The sequence below is a fragment of the Zalophus californianus genome, chromosome 7, assembly GCF_009762305.2.
Source record: "Zalophus californianus isolate mZalCal1 chromosome 7, mZalCal1.pri.v2, whole genome shotgun sequence".
Classification (NCBI taxonomy): domain Eukaryota; kingdom Metazoa; phylum Chordata; class Mammalia; order Carnivora; family Otariidae; genus Zalophus; species Zalophus californianus.
Window position 1 is genome coordinate 46,415,262 of NC_045601.1, and position 19,057 is coordinate 46,434,318.

The following is a 19,057-nucleotide window of genomic DNA, read 5'->3' on the forward strand; positions in this document are numbered from 1 at the left end:
GGATTGTACTCAGCATATTATTTTGGACGGAGGTATGTATAAAGTACACCAAGCACATGAACCACAGGGAACCCTCCTGGTTGCTTGCATCCCATTTGGGCCATACCTTGGCTCCCTGTTGGACTCTTCTGAGTTACACGGACCCCAGGGAGTAAGGTATCCTATAGCTTTCACATACTGGTGTGCATCTGCAAATTAATTTTGACATGAATTCTCTCTACTTGAAAGCATTTTAACTAATAAATATTATTAGATAATCTGTTCCTAAATTTAATTTTCAATCTAGGATTTACCCATTTGAGAACCTGGAGACATTTCTGCCTCTTCAGTTGCTTGATAATTATGTATACAAACTAGCTTGTCGCTGTGAATGCTTTCCCACCCCCTCTTTCATTACACAGCTCTCCTTTTGATTGTCTCAGACCTTCAAGATGATCCTGATGATCTTCTCCCCATCCGACCTTACTCATTACTGCCATTGGTTTTATAATTCTTTGTCATGGACTGATTCCTTACCAAAGTCATCTTTTCCTCAGATGTCCTGTATATAAAACTCATAAATTCTGTCCCTAAGAGGAATTGGTCTAGATAAATTAGTTCTGTTCAGCACTAGTAAAATTAGAAAGTCAGCAATTATGGAATCATTTAACCCTCAGTGCCCAAAGGCAAATAATGGGCTTTAACTGGACACTGAGAACATTCTGGAACATGCCTCCTAATCACTAAGATATTTTCTCGGAAAAGAAGATTTAAAATCATTGCTTTCCTGAAGTCCTGACTTTTAGAGAAGAGTTTCTGTTACATCCAAGACTTCTAGTTGATTCCATCGTTTATGAAAGTCCAACCTCACAGGGAACAAACTCGAGCATGCTTTTCTGATTTTAGACAAAAATTCTGATAATTTTAGATAATAAATTCTGAACTTTGTACCATGTGTGATAAGATGTCTTTCTCCAGATCTAAATCTGGCTTCATGATAAGGTACACACACTCACACATGGAGAAATAGATATCTACATTCATGATACATACCTGAACATTTTAAGGTAGCTTGTTTTAATATTTTTTCCTTTAACTTTTGTAAGAAATGTTTTGTGGTCTTTCTGAACGCTCAGACTTTACAAACTTCCACTGAAGTAAAATATTTACTATTTAAGCCACTTTTTATTTGGCAACAGTTTCTCCATAATCTGTTTTCTTTTATTACCATTGGTTCAGTCATTGAAAAAGTCCTGTCATTTACAGTAATATACATCAGTTTGGCTTCTGGGTATGTAAGACACATGCTTCTTTTTGAGAATGTGTGCAGATGATCTATACAAAGTATGAATAAATGGTATTATTATCTACACAGTCAATACTATGACTTTAAGAATTTTGTAACAATTTTTAAAACATCACTATCCCATGCTGCTTCTTTTCTACTGGTTCTATCAGCTCCTCTTCATAGCAGCTAACATAAAATCCTAGAAAAACAGAGATGTGTTCTTGGAATTCAGCAAGGAAAGGCAGGCATGGAAGACAGTGTCCTCAGTTAGTTTGTGAATGGGACAAAGAAGAACTCTGATGGTACATGAGGTATGAGTAACTTTAAAGGGTAAAAGAAAGCAAGTTGCATTAATGAGCCCGTTGAACGGATAGACGAGAGAACTGGGGGTGAGTGTGGGCATGAGGAACCGAGGCTCTGGTTATTTTCGACCTGCATGTGCCATGACATAAAATAAGACACCAAATGTGTCTGTATCTCAGAAAGACCCACAAACATCAGAGCACCATCATCCGTCAATGGAACAAAGCAAAGCAAGAGTCTATGCGAATGGGAACTAAGCATCCACCCAGGCGGCTAACGCCAGCGCCGTCCATTTGCAGGGGCAGGGTTTGAGCTTGCTGGGGGCTGAACGGCCCGGCCTAGGGCAGAATTGGGCTAGAAAGTGCTGAGTCAAGGCACCATCATTCCAAGCAAGTCAAAATCCTTTTAAGATACAAGGAAAGTCACTATTCCAGGTTCAGAAACACAAAGAATAAAATATCATTTAAGTCCCTAAACTTGGCTTATGAGGGTTCACTTCTCAGAGACAGGGCAAAGGTACAGCTATAAGAACTGCTCTGTGAGGGTTATCAGACAACAACTAAACTAGCTCTAGATGGAATTGAAACTGAGTTCCAGAGGTTTTCATATTCTGATACAAAGTGGTTATTTCTTTGTTTCAAAAGCTTAAAAGTATACCTGGGGGCCAAGGAGGGATGTAAACCAGGAAAGACAGGAGTGTAAACTGGCCGACTTATTGCCTCAGACTTAATGGTTGTGGGTTTTTCTCATCCTGGAATTCCGTATGGATGTTTTCCCACTGTGGTGTGGCTTGTCCAGCCCCCCACGCCCTCAGCTTCCACCCCCACTGGGCTGAGTTAGAGGCCCCTCTTCTGTTTTTCTCCTCTCTAGTTTTATGAGCTCTCCTGCCTTATAGAACTTTCAAATGCTGTTTGACCACTTTCCAAAATGTTCTCTGTGAAGCTGGTGTATTTATAGCCATTGTGCAAAGAAAAGTCTCCATCAAAGAAGCCTGGGAATTTGGGGGTTAAACATTATTTCCTTGCTGCATGTTGTTTCAGACACTGTAATTGGCTATTGACATCGTGAACCTCTAAGAGTGTAGACCATTTCCCACTCTCATTCTCATGGCATAGACCATTTTGGGGGGGGCGGTGTTGGTGGGCAACATCTCAGAGGCTAGTGTTCTCTAGAACACGTCGGAAAATGCTCCACATTCCAGGCATTGATCCTTCCTTTCCCTTACTAGTTTGTGGGAGTTTTTTGAAGACAGGGATTATGTCCTGTTCATTTTTGCTTTGCCAAAGCTGAGCACAAGTACCTAAATGTAGAAGGGTTCAGCATTTTTTGCCTTTTCTTTTTTTGTTATGCTGAAATACACACACATTAAATTTACTGTCTTAACCATTTTGAAGTGTACAGGTCAGTGGTGCCCAATACACTTGTAAGGTGCAACCATCGCCACCATCCTTCTCCAGAACTCTTCTCTTGTAAAACTGGAACTCTATCCCATTAAGCAATAGTTCCCCATTCCACCCGCCCCCAACCCTACCAATCAGCATTCTACTTTTGTCACCGTGGTTTGGACTATTTTAGTTACTTCATACAGGTAGAATCATACAGTATTTGCTTTCTTTTTTTGTAACTGACTTATTTCACCTAACATAATGTGGACTCATTATGAATTATTGAAAAATAAGTTAAAGGGAAAAAAGCTACCTCAGAGGATCTTTGGGGACCAAAAATATTGATACCTTAAATCGAAGGATACGTATTTATTTACATGCACAGTGTAATTACTTTCACTTCTTTTTCTTTTGCTTATGGACTCAATAAACATTTACTAAGCCCCTCCTATGTTCCATGTACCTTGATCAGTCCTGACCTTTCAAGATGAATAAGACAAAGCATCTATCTGTGAGGGATAGAGTTGAAGGAGAGTTTATCCCCTTTTCAAAAAGAAGAAACTTTTGATCAAAATTAGTAACCCTTTATTTGCTTAGACATTTTAAAATGTTACCAGTTTATAAGACTGGGTCTTTCAGTCTCACATCTTTTATGCAGAAGAAAAACATCTTAAGTATATCCGTTCTCCAGATGAACACCGCTACATCATTTTATCTTTCTGAGAGGTCAGTTAAAAACAAGGTAAGAATTTTTCTGCCTTTATTGATCTGGTATGTGCTGCTGATTCCACAGAAAGGAAGTGTCTATGTTCCAAAGCCTATGATCTTGTTGTAGAATAAATTATAAATTTATTTTGACTCCTATCCTCAATTATTGATAGCACTTGTGTGGGTGAGAATGGTCTTCAATTTTAAGCAGAGTAAGAGATGATTTTGTCCCAGGTTGTCATATCTTAAAACATGGGCCTAAATAACTTGGTTACACTTTCAATTAATTGGATCCATGTCCTTCTGCCAGGGCAACCTGGAAAGAAATTAGTTTACTTCATAATGATGTTATTATTTATGTGATTATTCAGCAAGTATTTATTGAGAGGATATTATTATCAGATATCACATTAGGCAGAAAGATTCAAGGTTGAAAAAGACATAACCTTCAAGGAACTTACATTCTACTGGGAGAAAGAACCAGTAAAATAAAATGACAATACTTAACATACAAAGAGGTCGGGGGGTGGGTGTGTGTGTGGTGGAAGTGCAGAGGAGAAAAAACGAAGGCTTTGTAAGCAAAAGGACACCATTTGTAGAGCAGTTAACATTTGAGTTCTTAAAAGTAGAAATTTTCCCGAAAAAGAAAGACAAGGAAGGGTACTTCCAACTGAGGGCCTAGAATGTGACCAGAGCCTGGGTTGCATGGCGGGGAACGCTGCAGGAGGAGATTGAAGTGCACCGCATGAACAGGAGGCTGATGGTAAAAGACCCTTGTGTAGCAGGATACAAGCTTTGAACCAGGGAACAGGAAGTCAAAGAAGGACAACTGGTAGGTAACTGACAAGATCATGTGATGGTTGAATGGTAAGTAATAGTACTGTTGCCATAGTCTAGGCAAGAGATGGAAGAAGTCTCTGTCAAGGCAAGGCAAACGAAAAGAAGGGAACGGGGAATTTTGAAACAGGACTTGATGGCCGTGTGTGACGGCTGTGGAAGAGATAAACACAGAAAAAGAAACCTTCAAACATTTCTATTTTAGGCCAACATGGTAACGTGAACCCATATTGTGAATGAAGATATGAGGAGGAGCAGAGTTTTGTGGTGGTGGTTGTTTTCTTTGTGGTTCTTTTGTCAACTGGCTTGGGAAGTGGCAGAGTGGATGAGGTTGGTATTGACCAAGTGAAGTGTGCGAGCTAACCCAGAAGGCTCACGTGCCTGAGAAAGATCAAAGTGACCGATGGTGGAAACATGATAGATGACATCTCAATTGTGTGAAGAGGAGAAGGAATTAATGAAAAAGACCAAACATGAATATTTTGGAGAAATAGGAAAAAGAGAATAGAACAGTGTTCTTGAAGCCAGAAAAGGGGAAAGTTTCAGAGATGACAGGAAAATAATAGCAGCGGAGGTTGAATAGATGAAGTCTGAAAATGGGCCACTGGAGGTTTTTTGTTTTTTGCTTTTTTGTATTTTTGATAAGTAGGCTCCACACCCAGCATGGTGCCCAATGCAGGGCTTGGACTCAATGACCCTGAGACCAAGACCTGCGCTGAGAACAAGAGTCGGATGCTTAACTGACTGAGCCACCAGGTGTCCCTGGTCACTGGAGTTTTAGTCAAGGGACCACTGGGGCTATTTGTGAGGCAGTTTCCTTGAACTGGAGAGAATGACAGATAAAATGGGGTGGGGAGTAAAAGCGATTGAGAACATAGACACAGTAAAGTAGCCTACTCCTTCAAGAAGGGTCTTAGTAAATAAAATAAGGAAGATAAGAAAGTGAACTGAGGGAGATATTGGAGCATGGGGAGAGTTTTATTTATTTTTTCTCATATAGAGAAAATTGAGTTTGTTTCTGGGCAGAGGAAAAGGATCAGGAATTTGGAACCAGTTCAATCTTTTGACTTACCATAATCAGAAAGATTTCAATATCTCCTAAAAATTGCTTGGGAAAGCTTTCTTCTAGTGTTCAAATGGAAAATAATGCATAAACCTATCAAGCGGGTTAATATTTTCAGCAGTGTGAATAAATATTCTGCTGTGCTCAGTTTTGGAATCCTAAGCAAATTCCCTTTAGGAAGAAACAGAAGCCTATTCATTGGTCTGGACTGCAAGATAAGTATGAAGGGAGCCAGGAAACTGAGGGGTGACTTAGTCTACAGAAGGGGGACAAATGACCACTATGGGTTAGGGAAGCAAAGACTGGAACACAAGCAGAAACTGGCAAGAATAAACTATTTTTTTAATAACAGAATGACAACTCTTTCATCTGATTGTCCAGGATCTAAACTATATGAATCTCTTAATCAATTACATAAAATATCTGCCCTTTAAGTAGATGACTGAATCTTCAATGACGTACAACTCAGCTCTTGGTGAAAGTGGGCTTGATCAACAGATATTTGGAAGAGATGGCATTAGAACTGGGTTCCCAGCAGGTAGTGATTTTTGCCCCCCAAGGCACATTTGGCAGTGTCTAGAGACATTTTTGGTTGTCATAACTGGGATGGGTGCCTGTTATTGACATCTAGTTGGTAGAGACAAGGGATATTACTAACCATCCTTCAATGCACAAGACAGCACCCCTTCTCTTTGCCCCCAACAAAGAATTCTTAGATAAAAAGATGTCAGTAGTTCTGAGGTTGAGAAAGCCCTCTTCAGAAAGATCATAACTGCCATTCTTTTAGGTTCTTTAAATTTTATTCTGTGTCAAGTTAGATCATGATAAATACTTATTCTTTTTTTTTTTTTTTTTAAGAGGGAGAGAGCAGGGGGTAAGGGCAGAGGGAGAGGGAGAGAGAGAATCTTAAGCAGATTCCATGCCCAGAGTGGAACCAGCCACCAGGCTTGATCCCACGAGTCACGAGATCATGAGAAGTATCTTTAGTTTTGTAAGAAATGACCAAACTGTTTTCCAAAGTGGCTGTATCATTTTGCATTCTCACCAGCAATGAATGAGAATTCCTGTTGCTCCATATCCTCGTCAGCATTTGGTATTGTCAGTGTTTTGGATTTTAGCTCTTCTAATAGATGTGTAGTGGTATGTCATTGTTGTTTTAATTTGCATTTCCTTAATGACAGATAATAAGATCATGACCTGAGCCAAAAATCAAGAGTTGGATGCTTAACCGACTGAGCCACCCAGGCCCCCTACAATAACGTACTTATTCTAAGTTAGCTTAGCTGTTAATGACTTTTTCAAAATTAATAGGTTTTATATTTTTGAAACAGTTTTAGGTTTACAGAAAAATTGAGCAGAAAGTACAGAGTTCCACTATACCTTTTCATACCCCCTCCTACAACCCATCCCAGTTTCCTCTATTAACACCTTACATTAGTGTGGTACATCTGTTACAACTGATGGGCCAATAGCAATACACTAGTATTAACTAAAATTCATAGTTTACATTAAGTTTCACTCTGTATTGTACATTCTATGGGTTTTGACAAATGCACAATGATTTGTATTCACCAATACAGTGTCATATAAAATAGTTTCACTGCCCTAAAAATCCCCTGTACTCCACCTACTCATCCATTCTTTTCCCCTTCTGAGCCTTTGATCTTTTTACTATTTCCATAATTTGCCTTTTACGGGATGTCATATAGTTGGAAACGTATACTAGGTAGCCTTTTCAAATGGGCATCTTTCACTTTGTGCTATGCAATTGAGATTCTTCCTTGTCTTTTCTGTGGCTTGATAGCTCATTTCTTCTTATGGCTGAATAATATTCCATGAAGTGGATGCACCACGGTTTTTATCCATTCGTCCAGCAAAAGACATCTTGGTTGCTTCCAAGTCTTAGAAATTATGAATAAAGCTGCTATAAACATTCATGTGCAGGATTTTTTCTGTGTGGAAGTTCTCAGCTCATTTGGATAAATACAAAAGAGTATGATTGTTGAATCACATGGTAGAAGTATGTTTAGTTTTGTAAGAAATGACCAAACTGTGTTCCAAAGTGGCTGTATCATTTTGCATTCCCACCAGCAATGAATGAGAATTCCTGTTGCTCCATATCTTCATCAGCATTTGGTATTGTCAGTGTTTTGGACTTTAGCTCTCCTAATAGATGTGTAGTGGTATTTCATTGTTGTTTTAATTTGCATTTCCTTAATGAGAGATGATAGAAAGCATCTTTTCAAATGCTTATTTGCTATCTATATATCAACTCATTTTATAATTGGGTTGTTTACTTTCTTACTGTTGAGTTTTAAACATTCTTTGTGTATTTTATACACAAAGGTAATAGTCTTTTATCAGATATGTGTTTTGCAAATATTTTCTGGGTCTTGCCTTTTAATTTTCTTAATAGTGTCTTTGGCAGAGCAGATGTTTTTAATTTTAATGAAGCCCAATGTATTAATTTTTCTTTCATGGATTATGCTTTTGGTGTTTTATCTAAGAAGTCATTGTCAAACCCAGTGTTTTTAATATAATGGAATTTGTTGTCTTCTATTGAGAGTCAGTAGATGAAATGACAATCTGAAGCATATTTCTACAACTTCTGCACACCAGTTGTTGAAAACATAGTCTAAATATTTTATTCATTTTTTAAAAATAAGAGATTCCCTTATAGATTCCTCTTCTAATTTAATTCTGGGGAAATATTCTCTTCTAAGATGTACTTGCAGGCTTTCCTTCATTAATTACTGTGATTCAGGTTATCTATTATTGAGAAATTCTAAACCAATGGCTTTTTGTTTTGACTTCCTCAAGAGCTGGATTTATTCCTCATGGTAGTAATTCTCTCATTCTTATTTCCATATATGTCCCTTTCTCTCTGTGGATATCTGGCTTCTTTTTTCCCCCATTAAGTTTTAATGTAGCCATCCTGGAAGGAGTGTCTTCAAGTTATGTCAATCATTTTTGGATTGGCATGGCATCCCCAAAAGCAGCTCCATTAAATATGAAGTTTGTCACTTTTTTGTCTAGCTTGGAGACATAACTGCATAAATCAGTTTGGTTGCTTTAACTAGAATGCGCAATTTTAAGTCAGAGATGAATGATCAAAAACCAGATTTTAAAACAGTTTACGTCCATTTTAATCAATAGCCTATTGCAGCTGCCTGACTGGAGCCTCATGTCACATTTGCCGTCAGAGGATGTGATAGATGAGCAGCTTGTGATGGATCTGAAGCTGTGCAAACCCCACCCCTGTGAAGGCATTTGAGATTTCTTTTGAGGGTTCACTAAAGGAAACAATTTGCAATGCTTATTTGTTGCATAGCCTCTAAGTAGAAAGTCTTTTCTAAGAGCTTTACAAATATACATGGGCTTGGTTAATATTTGGGTATACATTCCCATTTCTGTCCTTGTTCTGACAGCTCCTGACGGGGAAGACAGTGTCAGAAGACTAAAGAAGGAATTGTAATCACTACCCTGAGTGCTATAATGGGACTAAGTAAGGTGTTAGCACGTGTAGTGCTTAAAGATCTTGCTAGAAGAGTGAGGTGCATCTATAAAGAGATCCAATCCCTGAACTCCAGTGTTGGCAATCTACGAGGAGATTGATAATTACAAGAAAATTATTACTGTGTAAGGTGGACAGAGAAAAAGGAATATGGAAAACCATAAAATCAGAGTACATGTAATTTCATTACTGTGTGCGGAAAAAGCAGCATAGGGCCTTTAGGTTAAAGGCAAAAAAAATTTCCTGGCAGTGAGAGCTATTAACATTTCACGGGCATGGAGAGAATTTGTTAAATCATCCTGGCTGAAAGGGTTTCTAACATTGGGGAGATTTTCACGTGGCAGAGAGTCGCATGGGCTTCCCTGTAGGCTGGGGATGGATCCCATGACCTCTTAGGAGCCTTGCAGGGCCAGGAATCTCTGATTCTGTTAGTGAATTTCAAAGTGGAAGATTCATCTTGTGTATTAGAAGTTACATTAAAAAATGTTAAATCTGTCACAAAGTGATAATCAGTGAAATATTTCACGCTCAGTGAAGCAAGAGCAACCTTGAAGCTCTTTGTGAGCCCGAAGCAGTGGAATGATGGCTTACTCGAGAGTCTGATGGGCGCTCTGGGGTCCTTCAGACTAGTTAGAGAGATAATAGTTTCTGCCTTGGAACCTGAGATTTTGACATTCAAATGGCAATTCACCATTTGTGCTGTGTTGGGTCATTCATCAACATCAGTGGCGTTGGGATTTCTGTGTAATACAATTGCATGATAATAGCATCACTGTACCTTCCGTGATCATTTTTGTCTGGATCATAGTTCACACGTGCCACATTGTATTTTTGATCTAGAGGCTACCTTCTTATAGTCACGTACTATATCATGTTGTCTTCACTTACTTAGGTGTTTCTGCCGGTGGGCAGCCTGATTATTGAAATAGCAAAAAATTTTAAACCACTTTTATATTAGGTCCCCCCATCATAGAATGTAGGCAGCAACAGATAGGCTGTGCTCTTCAGCAGGTGGGAAAGCAAGAAGGTGGCTAATCAAGAAAGGTCTGCCGCGAACTCCACTCAACGAGCCAGAAGTTATATCTTGAAGAGCTAATGGGACTGGCATGCGGGGGCCTCCACAGGTCTGCCTGGGGAGATTTATTCTGGGGGAGTCGGCCAAGGTCGGAGCAGTAGTAGACAGGTTAAGGGGCTAGTAGTTTGGGAGAGTTCAGACACACGGGCCCAGCTGCCAGGAGGCCAGTCACAGAGCAGCGAAACTTGAGTCAGGAGTGGGAGTCACTTTCCATCTCCTATACCTTGACAGCTGGGAGTTTAAACTGTTAGGAACAGGCAGATGGAGGCCAGAGCCTGTAGGTGACTGAGGAAGGGCAATACAGGTTCGCAGGGACAGGGTGGAGGAGAGTGGCTCAGTGACCACTGGAACCAGCAAACCTGGACAAAAACCCAGTTCTGTAGTTTGCTGGCTGTGTGACCATCAAGTGAGTCAACCTCTTGGATGTTCAGTTTCCACCTCTGCAAAGTAGGGAGAAAGCAAGTCACTTCATTTGCTTGCTATGATACAACGTCAGCAGAATGCATAGCACATTGTAAGTGCTCAGTGAATGTTTCAACTCCACACACACACACACACACACACACACACATGCACACTGAAGAATATTATACAGTGTAAAAGAAACAAATTTAACGAAGTCATGTGAGCACACTGCCGTTTGTTGGATGGTTGCTGACTGCCATGCTGAGGGAGTGAGGCTCCCTGGACCACCTGCACTACACAGCTGGATGACTATGGCACATTCAAATCCTAAAAATGCAGTAGATTCATTCTGGCACAGGTTTCCGTCATTGTTGTCCAACTGGAATAGACTGCCTGTCAGGTCAGACGGTGCCCTTTGAAACAGGACAAACTCAGAAGTTGTGGTTAGGGGCAGACCACTCTTGGATTCTTCAATTCCGGTTGCCGTTGGCAAAAAGAGTTAGAGATTCCCCTGTAACAACTGGATCCCTCAAACCCCGATTTTGTCGAGCCCTTCTCTATTAGTTTCCTATTGTTGCCGTCCTAAATTACCACACACGGTAACTTAAAACAACCCAAATTTATTACCTTAACAATTGTGTAGGTCAGAAGACCAAAATCTGTCTCACTGGGCTGAAGTCAAGTGTCAGCTGGGCTGGTTCCTTCTGGAGGCTCTAGGGGAGCAGCTATATGTCGCCTTCCCATCTTCAAAGTCAGCCACACAGCATCGTCAACAACTCCTTTGCCGGCTCTGCTTCTGTGCTCACATCTCCTTTCTCACTCTGACCTTCCTCCTCCCTTCTTTCATTGACCTTTGTATTAATTATACAGGGTCCACCAGATAATCCAGGATAATCACAAGATCCTTAATTTAACCATACCTGCACAGTCCCTTCTACCGTGTGACGTAACGTACGCACAAGGCTCTGGGGATTTGGTCGTAGATGTCGCCGAGGGGCCAGCCTTCTACCTAGCACGCCGTCCGTCCCTCGTACCTGTTCCATGAATCTATGCCTAGATGGGTATTTATATTTTTCCTGCAAGGTGAGAACATCTTGGAGTAAAGACCAAATAGAAATTAAGTCATAATAGCCAAGTTGAGACTATGAGAGTTGTTTTACCTTCTACTTCTCAGATAAAACAAAGCACCCCCCCCACCAACTCTCCTGTCCACTTAGGAAGCCCGGTTCTTCCAGTTTGCCTGGGAGTGTACCCTTTGATTACAGGCCAAAGTGATTCTTTTGGCATGCAAATGAACCCTTACTCAGGAGCTTCTTTGTAATCTGAACAGAGCAATTCCCAGTTGTGGGGCTCCTCTCAGCAATCAGCTCCTGCTTTGTGGGCACTCAGATGTCAACAGCTTCTCCGCTCTAAGCTGCTGCTACTTTTAAAACTCTCAGCATTTTGTGGCTCACTGACTATATTAATTAACTGGTTTCTTCTTGTTTTGCAATCTGAAATCATCTCTAAAATCTGCTAGCATACCCACAATGATCCGTTGCGTCTATAATGCTGAGGATTTTGCCAGTCTGAGTATGACTCACAGACTGAGACGGTTTTTGGTGCGAGGGTTTCCACGCAGTCTCCTGGAAGATTCAGGGCTGGGGTCCACAGAACCCCTGCTCTGTTCCAGGCAGTTTACGTGGCTGTTACGTGGTGGAATTCTGGTGACCTCACCGCAAAGTGCTATCGTTAGCGCATTTTACAGGTGAGTAAACTGAGGCTCAGACAAGAAGATAAGCTTGTCAAACGTCTGCACGCTATGTCGGAGTGGGTTTGCTATGATTCCAGACCCCATGCTCTTTCACTAAACTGCCGTTTTTCCGAGCTACAATCCGCATAGATGTTTGCTTCCTCCAAGCTCCCGTTTACTTCCAGGCTGCTCTGCATTTTGGCCCTTTGACCTTGGCTGTGCATGTTATCTTGCAGTTCACTTTTCCTTTTGTGCGAGATGGTGATGGTCGGGGACCCGTTTTATGCTCCTTTATACAGATTGTGTTGGACACTGGGCTAGAATGTACTCTGTAAAAAGTGATGATTAAAATGATGACTTCTGATAAAACGCCAATACTCTGTAATAAATAGGCATCTTCCTGAGATATTCCAACGTACGTGAAAACTTCCAAGGCAAGTTTATGCCAGGCTACTCTTCCCTCGATGCGTTGGCTCTGTGGCCACGCCGCACAGAGTAAAATAGACATTCAAACTTCAGCTGACTGTTGTGCGAGGGCAGACCCAGTCTTGTAAGCTGCCAAGCACTCTGTAAATGACTAAAGAAGATTGAGGAGAATTAACTTAAAAAAACCAACAACAGGGATGCCTGGGTGGCTCAGTTGGTTACGCGACTGCCTTCAGCTCAGGTCATGATCCCGGGGTCCTGGGATCGAGTCCTGCATCGGGCTCCCTGCTCAGCAGCGCAACGACCAATTTCATATCCGTGTAAGAGATTTTATGCTAGAGTGCTTCTCCCTCTCCCTCTCCCTTTGTGATCTCTCTGACTCTCACTCTCTCTCAAATAAGTGAATAAAATCTTAAAAAAACAAAACAACAACAACACAGAAGTGCAAAAGGGCTGGGTTCAAGAGTATTTTGAACTGGTCTCTCCCACCTCCTATGGGATTGAAGGCAGAGTGTTTAATCCTTCTGATTTCAGAGTGTTCATTTCTAAACTGAGATAGTCCCTCTTTATTGGTTTCAGAGGAGGTGAAAATAAGTAAGAATACCTCTTAGTAGAAAAGTGCTATACATTTCAGAGTAATAGTGTTATTTCTAAAGTGAAACCCAAACTGATAGAATATCAGGAAAATGTTAAACTCCATCTTATTTCTGGGAATACTGTCATTAAATCTTCCCTGAGTTCACAGTGAGCAGCTTGGGAAGGCTGATGATAAGATGGAAAAAGACCGAACTGGACCCTGAGCCTCAGACCCCCATCAACTCTTGTGAGAGCATCTGTGTCCCGAAAGGAGCCCTTGCTAGCAGGGTCCCTCCATTAAGTCTTTACAACCTACAGATTTATAGCTCTGTCAGGGAGGCTCAGGCTTCTCCATATACCCCGACTGAATATGGAAGGAAAATAATTGGTGCTGTTGTCAGTAGTTGGCAGAAAATTTGAACTTGGCGAACGACTCTTTCTCAGGGTGACTAGCGAGGGCTCGCGGGCTCGCTTCTGTCTGCTGGTTGGCTGCCAAATTGGAGACTCTAGCATAAAATCTCCTACACGGATATGAAATTGGTCATTGCAGAGCTGACTCCAGTAAGCTTTAAAAACTATCTGATTCTACGTTTGATTTTAGCGTTCTTTTTTCAAGAGCTTAGTATTTGAGGAAGCTGGTAAAATAATACAGAGGTGTGCTCTTCCCTTACTAGTCTTACATTGTTGCTGTGCTTTCCCACATTGTAACCAATGTGACAGGAAGCCAGGAGGAGAGTATAGACAAACTTTCCCCTCTATCTATTTTTTCTCAACACCTCGAACCTCAGTGATGCAGATAATCCGCAGGAAAAGCTAATGCTCAATTTCCAGACACTCACGACTCAAAGTTACTGAGGGATCTAGCAGGAGCCCGAGAAGTTGCCACAGTATCAGGGTGAGCCCTCAGATCATGACAATGTGAGTGAGCTGTGTTGGTGCCCTGCACTCTCCAGAGATTTCAGAGCTTAATGGTTACTGTCTTTCTTCTGCCTTTGGGATCTCACATTTCCCTAGTGGTCAACCTGAACCCTGAACCACACAGGGAAGGGAATTCCAAGATACTATCATTCCAGCTGATCTGAGTCGACACAGTAAAAGCCACCACAGGGGATTTCCAAGACATTGTGGACTGTTGGTTGAGATCAACAAATACAGTGGGCTACATGCCAGACACCGTATTAAGTCCTTCAGAAACAGTGGTGGACAAAACAGACAAGATCCTCGCCCTCAAATGAACCATAAACAACACAAAAATGGTTACAATTTTGAAATGCACAAAGAGAGTCAAAGGGTGCTGGGATACAGAATAATAGAGGAATGATTATTCTGCAGAATGCCTTAGGTAGGTAGGGCAAGAGTCAAAATTTGGTGAACAGAAAGGAGTCTATTGCTGGGAGACCATGTCAGAAAAGATGATGACGTGGGTTAAATTAGTGGGAGTGAAAATAGGAAGAAGTGGAAAGCTCTTTGTTGTATTTTAGAGGAAGAAACAGCAGCATTTGCTATTAGATTGGGTGTGGAGGATAAAAGGAAAGAAAATTTAAGGATCATTCTTAGGTCTTTGGCCTGAGGTTATTATTGGGAAGATCAGAGGAGGACTGGTTTGGGGAGATAGAATCAAGCATTAAGTTTTGAACATGGTAGTTTAGAGACATTCATTTGGAAATATCTTGTTTCGTTGTTTATAAAATTTGGAGCTCAGGGAAGTGGGAGAATAATGCAGTGAAGATGAAAATTGGGAGTTAACTCTTATAGAGATGGAATTTAAGGCCATGATAACAAGATCGTGTGGGAAGGAAAATATAGAAGGAGAAGACAGAGGATCTAGCATACAGCTCCAAGTAACTGCAATTTAGAGAATGGGTAAACAAGGAGGATCTCATCTACATAGGAAAAAGAGAAAATCAGTGAAGTATAAAGACAATTAGTAGAGTGTGCTGTTATAAAAGCAAGGAAGGAATTGTCAGTTATGTTGCAGAGGGTGAGTTAGAACAAAAGTAAATTTTCAAGCATTTTGGCTTCAGGAATCCTTCACACTCCTAAAAACTTTGGAGAACCTCAAAGGGCTTCTGATTTTGTGCGTTGTATCTATCAACGTTTACCATATCAGAAATTAAAACTGAGAAGAATTTAAGGTGTTTGTTAATTTAAAGGTAGCAGAATGAATCAATTTCACATTAACATAAATAACACACTTTCATGAAAAATAACTATATCAAAACAAAAAATATTGAGAACAATGACATTGCTTTACATTTTTGCAAATCTCTTTAAAGTCTGGCTTAATGGAAGATTGCTGGATTCTCTTATCTCCTTCTGAATTTAATCTATTGTTCTCTGTTTTGTCTGTAGCATACGAAATATGCTTTTTTTTTTCACAAAGCAGAAAATTGGGACAGTAACTGAGAAGGATGTATGACTAAAGGAAGCTTTTGCTTTGTTTTGTGTAAAACACAACCGCATATTTGCATGTTGATGGAAATGTTTGAGAAGACTAGCAGAGATGGCTAGGGTAGTAGAAAGAGGAGATTATTGCTGGAACAAAGTCTTTGTGAAGTTGTGAGGAGATTGTATTTGATAACATGGATTTGCTTTTAAAAAGAACCTAAGAATAAGAGGGTGGGTTCAGCTGTGGGTAGCTTGGTGATTTTGGATTTAGATGGCTTTTTTTTTTTTCTGTGTGAAGTCTGAAGTGGATTTACCAGCTAAAACTGGGACTAAGAGGAAGGGGTTTTTGAGACTTAAGAAAAGCTATAAGGTAAGAAATGTTTGGGAGAGCGAGAATATGAGTTCATCAGAGAAACATAATAAGAACGCATGGTTGTCTGGACAGGGGAGGCTTATGTCCATACATTTAAAGTGAAATCAATTACTTGCTTGTATGACTTTTGTTCAGTAGTGTTCAGCTATTTGAGTGCAGGCATGGAGAATGCAGATGGTCGGGTTTATATAGGATTAGGTTTTTTTTTTTAAAGATTTTATTTATTTATTTGACAGAGAGAGAGACGGCGAGAGAGAGAACACAAGCAGGGGGAGCGGGAGAGGGAGAAGCAGGCTTCCCGCCAAGCAGGGAGCCCGATGCGGGGCTCGATCCCAGGACCCCAGGGTCATGACCTGAACTGAAGGCAGACACTTAACTGACTGAGCCACCCAGGCACCCAGGGTTTTTGAGGCTGATGGAAGGATGGGGAGGATATTTGCAAAGGCTTAATTATGATGATATGTCATATGATCTAAACTGACCAGTGAGGGAATTGAAGGTGGGAGGAGGTTGATGGAAAATGATAGTAGTTTGAGGTCAATGGATTGGAGATCACTGTTAAAGGAGGACATTGGGAAAAATAAAAATAAAAAAGACAAGGAGATGGAGCAGTGGTCCAGGAATGTGTTTCTTCTAAAAATTTAAATTGAATTGGTATCATAATTTCTGATGATGATGAGTTCTATGGCATGACCATGAGAATAATTGGTAAGTGGAAAGGAGGAAGAAGGTTCATGAAGTAAGGCAGTAAAGAAACTGAGAGTCCAGTGTATTTCATGTTCTCATTGTATGTCAGTGATGATGATGGTGTTGGATAGAAGAGAAGATGGAGTCATGTATTGAAACCCGATGAAAAGTTCATCAAGATTGTGCTGGGACACTAAAGAGAGAATAAGAGATTCAGTAAGAAGCAGAGAGCCAAGATGCTCAGCAGGCCAAGAACCAGGGAGGCTGACAGAAGATAGAAATGGTGGGTTACCTGAGATGTGAGTGAAAATGAAGCTGTTGAGAACTGCTGGGCAAAGGTGACTCCGGTAATAACATTAGAGCTGGTTGGAATGAAGAAAAAATAGCTCATTTCATTGTGATAGTTCCTACTCTGGCTTGGCCAGTAGCTTCTAGATGAAAGGTATTCCCACAAATGAATCCACTGACTTATTCCATCAGCTGGAACTTATGAACTAGAAATGCATGCATTCCCTTTTCACTATTAGAAGCTTGATGTCTTAAATTAAAAATAAAGACAAACAAGGCCAAATCCAACAAATTAGTTCATATCTCTAGCTTAAAATCTCCAAATCTTTGAATAAAAGGATCAGATTAGATGATTTTGGTAGTTTCACTCAATTATAAATTTCTTTGAATTTAAGGGAAAGCCTCTGGAGAAATGTAGAATAGAAGAAGTTCAAATAAAAAGAATTGCTCATTAAACATTTGCTCTGCTTACGTATCACATTTTAAAGATGTTTAGAATTTAGTAATACCCATATCTAGCAAGTATATAATGCACCTCTTGAATATGCCACCGAGAATGGCTCAATGCTTATGGAAATGTGTTAAAATAGATCTTCCTTGACTTATGATGGAGTCACATCTGGCGAAATTCGCTGTAAGTTGAAAATATTGTTAAGTCAAGGATGCATTTAATGTATCTAACCTGCCATAAACATTATAGCTTCACCTAGCCTACCTTAAAAATGCTTAGAACCTAACTCAATGGCTTACAATTGGGCAAAATCTTCTAATACAAAGCTTTTTATAATAAAAATAAAGTGTTGACTACTTCATGTAATTTATTGACTATTGTACTGAAAGTGAAAAACAGAATGGCTTTATGAGTACAGAATGTTGTAAGTGTATCAGTTGTTTGCCCTAGAGACCGAGTAGCTGTCTGGGAGCCGTGACTCGCTGCCACTGCTCAGCATCGCCCATGAGAATCATACCTCATATTGCTAGCCTGGGGAAAGACCAAAATTCAAAATTCAAAGTACTAAATATCAAAAACAAAACCAAGCAAAAACAAAGTACAGTTTCTACTGAATGTATATGGCTTTCTCACTATTGTAAAGTAAAAAAATTGTTAAGTCGTGGGGTGCCTGGGTGGCTTAGTCAGCTAAGCTTTGCACTTGATTTCATCTCAGGTGGTGATCTCAGGGTTGTGAGATAGAGCCCTGGGTCAGGCTCGACGCCCAGCATGGAGTCTGCTTAAGATTCTTTCTCTCCCTCTGCCCCTTTGCCTGCATGTGTTTTCTTTCTCTCTCTCTCTCTCTCAAAAAAAAAAAAGTAAGTCGAACCATTGTAAGTCAGGAACTGTTTGTAATACAAGTGCCATGTATTAAGAACATGATCTTTCACTCTCTTCTGAAAATTAGTACTAAGGAAATAAATATGGAAAAATATGTTATTCAGAAGTGTGGTGGGAATATGGTTTATATATTGAAAAATTGGAAACAGACTAAATGTTTGTTTCTGATGGAAACTATGGTATGCCTAGTACGTAAAAAACAATGTTTATGAAAAATATTGTATATTATAATATTGCTCATGAAAAGCAGACAATTAAAGAAAATATATGAGATAGTAAACCAAGAAGGCAAGATGAAAATTATTCATACATAATGATTATACAATTACTGCATACAGTCAATTATACACCCTATGCATAGAAAATAAAAGACCAGAAAGCAATAACTCAGAACATTGAGAGAGATTATATTTGATAAAGAAAGCTGCAGATTACCTTTTCTCCTTTCTACCTTTCTGTCTTTCCAAATTTTCTTTAAAAAGATGGTTCCTGTGAGAGCAAACATTAAATAATATGTAAAATAAAAGAGAGAACTGCAGCTCTTTTAAAAACTATGAATGTCAAAGACAGAGACCTTAGCTGGGAAAAGGCCTTCATTCTTTTCCAGAGATTGAAGGTGATTTGCCCTACTTGACAGGTGGCAATTATACACTATGTCCCTTCTAGAACCCAGGTAAGTACTCCTCCCTCTATCAAACAC